This window comes from Camellia sinensis, chromosome 8 (genome assembly GCF_055761805.1).
Source record: "Camellia sinensis isolate YWXY chromosome 8, ASM5576180v1, whole genome shotgun sequence".
Lineage (NCBI taxonomy): Eukaryota > Viridiplantae > Streptophyta > Magnoliopsida > Ericales > Theaceae > Camellia > Camellia sinensis.
In genome coordinates this window covers 46,228,180-46,234,179 of record NC_138968.1, presented here as the reverse complement: position 1 = coordinate 46,234,179, position 6,000 = coordinate 46,228,180, and the positions used below count along the sequence as shown (strand labels likewise).

At 36.0% G+C, this 6,000-nt stretch overlaps 1 long non-coding RNA gene across 1 annotated transcript; it reads right to left on the bottom strand.

Moving 5' to 3' along the window:
- Positions 1–1,795: 1,795 nt before the first annotated feature.
- On the bottom strand, positions 1,796–5,317 carry LOC114273127 (uncharacterized). The gene is made up of 3 exons (XR_014336999.1): positions 4,926–5,317; positions 3,224–3,447; positions 1,796–2,034 (listed from the first exon to the last, which is right to left on the bottom strand). It is a non-coding gene; the product is annotated as an uncharacterized LOC114273127 (long non-coding RNA).
- Between the last annotated feature and the right edge of the window lie 683 nt (positions 5,318–6,000).

The window sequence follows — 6,000 nt, the reverse complement described above, 5'->3', positions numbered from 1 at the left end:
GCCTTATGAGGTTGTGCCTTATGCTCCATGTTTGGTCATTGTGCATGCCCTTGAATTTAAGTCATTTAGATGCCATCTAAGTGGTCTTTAGGCTTTGTTTTAATATGCTAAAACTCTGTATTTGGTCATTTAATTCATGCCATGTTTGGTTTTGCTAAGGGTAGTTCAATACCTCCTTAGCTTGCCTTGAGTTTTGGACCTCTAATTGCATGCTTATGCTTGTCTTGTTGGCTTGGTTTGGCACCATTTTAACATGATTTTCAGAGCTTATGTTGCAAGTCACTAGTCCATGTTTTTGTGCTTACAAGTTGTCTTCATATGCTTAAGTGTTGGACCATATTTGCATGCATGCGTGTGTGTGTGTTGGACCTCACCTCCATAGTATTGGCCACTGATTTTGGCAAGCTTGCAAGCTACCCATGTTAGTTTAAGCCCACCCCTTTGCATGTTGTTGTATGTCCACCTTGTATGTTGTTGCATATTTGTGTGTTGTTGCATGATTGGAGTTGCATGATTGAATGAAGTCACATGCTTGCTTGCATGCTTGAACACCAACATTGTGCCTTGCATATTTGTTAGTTGCATTGTCTCATGCCCTATGTCTTGCATGACCATTGTATGCCTTGTATGCTTCTTAGCATTGTCCATGTTGCATACTAGTCGACATGCTTAGGATTGCATTGCATTGGCATGCATGCTTCGCCTCTTGAATTGCTTGTGATAGAGGTTGAGTTCAATAGGCTTGATTATGTGCATTGCATTCCATATCAACATGCACACTTGATTCTTTTGGCCATCATGCATGGAAATGCGTGATTGGTGGCCCGAGAATCGAGGCCCATCCTCCTTTGAGTCATAAATATGATAAGGAGTGTGGTTGGTGCATACATTGCTTGAAATGCATTGCCATGCCAAGTTCTGTCCTCTGCTGCTATCAAAACAGATTCTGCAGGAAGATTTGGCCGGCCGGCCATCTGAAGTGCCGACCGGCCATCCATAAGCAGCCGATGGATTAATTTGTGGCCGGTGACCATTCTCCGTGGCCGGTGACCAATTCCCTCAGCCGATGGTGTTCCACAGCATTCAGGGAAGCAACCCTGAGATTTGTTCAATTTTCAAAGATGCAGAACAGTCAAAGCAGAGGCAACTTGTGCATGGCACTGACTTTCCGACACTACAACAAAAAACACATTTGGCGACCCAAAAATTGGTCGCCAAAAGTAAAAATTTCATCGCCAAAAGAATCGGCGACAAGTTTACAATTGGTCCCCAAAGGCCTGTCACTGAAAGTATTGGCGACGAAATCAGAAATTGTCACCATATGTAGACATTTAGCGACAAGCAAAATTGGTCGCCAAAAATCATATATTTTGTCTCTATAAAATTACAATTTGTCGCTAAAAGGTTAAAATTTGGATAGGCCATGTAGATTTAGCAACAAATAACTGCGCCGCCAAAAGTACTATTTAACGACAAAATTAATTTGGTCGCTAAAAATCACGTTTTTAGCGACGAGTAAGTTTTCGTTGCTAAAGCTCTTGGAATAACCACTAACTTTTAGCGACAAAAACAATATGTTGTCGCCAAATATATTAACAGCGACCAAAATACCACCTGTCACTAAAAATTCACTACACAAATTTTGATTTTAATAATTTTCCTGTTCAAAATAATCCAAACACTTGTTTTCCTGTGCACAATATATATACAAATGTAATGTAAATAATAATTCACATGTGCAAGACATTCATACTAATTCAAAATTAATAGATATAAAAAATCCCAATAAACATAATTACAATTCTCTGACAATCTAAAACATGCATACCAAAGTACTTACAAACTACTAACATCAAACCCATAAATACATTACCAAATCCTATGTCAAAATATTTTCAAAAACACAAAACCAAATATTTTGATACTAAACATTTAATCCATAAATCATTTACCAAAATCCTATGTCAAAATATTTCCAAAAACACAAAATCAAATCTTCTGATGCAGCTCGAACTGTTTTCCACCATTGCCAATCTGTCACATGAAAAAAGAAAAAACAATATTAGAATGACACAAAAAAAAAAAAAAACCTCAATATGAATTTCACAATTTTGATTTTAATTTTGTAACGAGAAGGCCAATCGGGTGCTATTTGCTCGTACAAGTTTGCTCATACAAGTCTATTTTGGCTTGAACAAGCTGCCCGTGCCAAGTTTCGGTGGTTTCAGTGGTCATTTTGCAATTTCGGCCCTCGAACGGGCCTTTTAAGTCTTGTGTTTTACATTTTTTCTTGTAATTTTCTAATCGGAAATCCAATCGAGGTCCCATTTGTTCCTACAAGTCTATTTAGGTTTCAACAAGATGTCCGTGCCAAGTTTTGGTGGTTTCGGTGGTCATTTCGTAATTTCGGCCTCCAAACGAACCTTTTAAATCTTGTGTTTTACAATTTTGCTTCTAATTTTCTAACCGGAGATCCAATAGAGGTCTCGTCTGTTCCTACAAAGTCTATTTAGGCTTGAAAAGGCTATTCGTGCCAAGTTTCGGCGGTCATTTCGAAATTTCGGCCCCCGAACGGGCCTTTTAAGTCTTGTGTTTTACATTTTTTCTTGTAATTTTCTAATCGGAAATCCAATCGAGGTCTCGTTTATTCCTACAAGTCTATCTAGGTTTGAACAAGCTGTCCGTGCCAAGTTTCGGTGGTCATTTTGCAATTTCGGCCCCCGAACGGGCCTTTTAAGTCTTGTGTTTTATAATTTTCCTTCTAATTTTCTAATTGGAGATCCAATAGAGGTCCCGTTTGTTCTTACAAGTCTATTTAGACTTGAAAAGGCTGTCCGTGCCAAGTTTCGGTGGTTTCGGTGGTCATTTTGAAATTTCGGCCCCGAACAGGCCTTTTAAGTCTTGTGTTTTATATTTTTCCTTCTAATTTTTTAACCGGAGATCCAATCGAGGTCTTGTTTGTTTATACAAGTCTATTTAGGCTTGAACAAGCTGTCCGTGCCAAGTTTCGGTGGTTATTTCGCAATTTCAGCTCCTGAACGGGCCTTTTAAGTTTTGTGTTTTACAATTTTTCTTCTAATTTTCTAACCGGAGATCCAATTGAGGTGCCGTTTGTTCCTAAAAGTCTATTTAGGCTTGAACAAGCTGTCTGTGCCAAGTTTCAGTGGTTTCGGTGGTATATTAATATATTAAGCACTAATGAAAAAGGACAGGCATCACATACCCTTCAATCAACTCCTCAAGTTGTGGCTGAAGCTCATTGTCTCTTAGCTCCTCAATTTTCTTTGATATTGAGTTAATTCTGTGAATTGCAACTCTGATTCTTGAGTGCAGGTCCTTCACAACAGCTCGAGTTTTATCAACCTTCTTGGAACTTTCTCCCTTCGATTCTAGTTGTCTAAAGAGTCTACATTTAAAGTCATACTCTTTTCTGACAAGCTCACTAGCCTGAAATTTCAAAATTATTTCAGGGTATGTCAAAAATTAGGGGTCTCACATATAACAGAACATTTTCAAGCTACTTGATAACTGGAAAACTGAAGATAAAGCTTAAGTAACAGCTGTCATTCAATATAATCGCATCTACAAATATTGATTACATTGCTGGTGCATAATTGAACAAAAACATAAAATTGCAAATATAGCTTCTTTTCTTTTGTTTTTTTATCAGCACAAATACAACTTATGTATACAGAAGGTACATAGAAAATGTTTCATTTTCTAGTCATGGAAAAGAATTAAAGAAGGTAACATATAATATCAATGAAATTTCAAAGTATTGAAACTTAAAAATAAAATTTAAAATAAAAAATATTTCATTAGTAGATTAAAATTTGACAGAATAAAATTAATCTTCTGGCACACCATATTTTCATTTGATGGGACACCCTCCTAGCTGAAGGACAGCTGTTTCTTCTAAACCCACACTTTCCTGGAAAATTAGCCTTTCCAGCAGTTTACTACTTTACCCAATACCCAATATACAGGTTCCTGTACAAGTGAAATTTCTTAAAACATTATAATGGTAATGGAAATTTCAACACACTACAAAGAGACAAACAGACATGAGCAAATGCTTCAAACATTGATGCATTATAATGTATCAGAATGTATGCTAAATTGCTGACATTTAGGCTATTTTGGGTACCTGGAATTGAGTCTTACAGTGAGACCAACTCAGAATGAAATTCAGAATTGGTTCATTTTATACTTTATAGCAATAGAAAATGACAGTCATTGAACACCAAGACCAATTATGAACGAAACTCAATGCCACTAGTGTGGCAATACTAAATCTAGGGCTGGGTTATCGGAAGTGTTATTTTGGGAGCTTCAATTTCCACACACAACTTTCTCTAAGTTCACACACCATTTTTCATTCAGAGGTTGATTTCCAAACAAAATTACATGGTTCAGAAATGAACTTTAGAACGAAAACCAGTAGTTCAAAAATCACCCTCTGAACCAAAGATACGGCCGAATCATAAAGGTTTCATTCAGAAGTTCATTTCTGTGTCATAAAGTTTTGTTCAAAAGTTGACATCCGAACCAAAAGAGTGTGTTAATTGAGATAATGTGGTGTGTAGAAATAGAAGCTCCCTGTTATTTCAAGTATAATCACGCCCATGACATTGCCACCAAACTCCAAATGTTACCTGGTAAATCAATTATAAGCTGGAAGCCACTGCACGGAAACCCTATTCAGACATCATAGGATTCAAAGGTTGAGGATGACTTAACTACCTAGTGAGTGTCAACATATAGACTATGCACCCTAAACTATAGTTTTGCTTTTAAATCTTCTCATAATGGAAATGATTTTTCGTTAGTTAGGATTACAAAATTTGAAGTGTAATAACGATTTCCCAAATAAAACACTTAAAATTGTAAAAATAGGAAGAAAAGATCATCAAAATGGCACTTACAACGATGTAGCAATACACATCATTTATCTTTGCTGCAGATACACAAAGTTGGGATATGGACCTGGGAAGTTAAAGACGCCTCTACAAGATAATTATTTTAAGGTGATGAACAAGGACATGGTGTTAGACACACACATTAGCATATATACACATACATATAGACTCATAGATAGAGTGCTGAAGAGAGTCTGAAAATTGAAAATTATTTAAAATGCATTGTGAATTTGTGATCCAAGTGTGACAAACATTCGTCCATTGTGTTTTTGAGAAATGTTAGTTTATGGACATGGCTCCTACTAAGAAGTGTTTGTGGTTCCTTAAGCCAAATCATTTTATTTTTTGTTGTCATTTTTATCCAAAAACCACACTCCCTGTTAACAAAAACTGCTATGCTTGTCTCAAAGTTCTGGCACGGTTTTTGGTACCAATATTGTTCCTAGTATAATAACCCTTTATAGACTTGCATATTAGCTTAAGGGAAACATCTGCAATCTAGTATAACGAACTTGGAAATCATGCATAGGAATGAATAATTCTATTGATAATTAGTCAGTTCATAATATATTACAAATTAGTACAAACCAAAATTAAATGACACTCAAAAAAATAAAAAAAAATAAAGCAATTTTATTTACTTTATCCGCTTTTTATATTATGTGAACCTCAAGAATCGTTGGTTTTGCAGGTGACACATATTGGTATCTGCCAATAACAGTGGGTTCTTCATACACCACACATGAGCATGGTGATCAAGCCTCAGAACACAAATCTGTAAAATTTAAAGGATGATTGCATCTTCATGTTTATAATGTAAGGTCATATAGCTTGAAACATAAAAGGGTTCCACTAAATGTTTGAAAGCATGCTGACTCAAGTGTTCAGTTAACTCAATTCAGTTTGACTTGAACAGTGAGCAGAGTGGACAGGTGAAATTATAGAATTTATGAAAAACAAATAATTCCATATATTTAGCTCTAACCTAGTTGAACAAATTAAGATCTAGAAATTTTGAAGCGCAGTAGGAAAAACAAGACCCAATATTTTTTTTCCTCTTAAAATGAGCACATTTATAAGA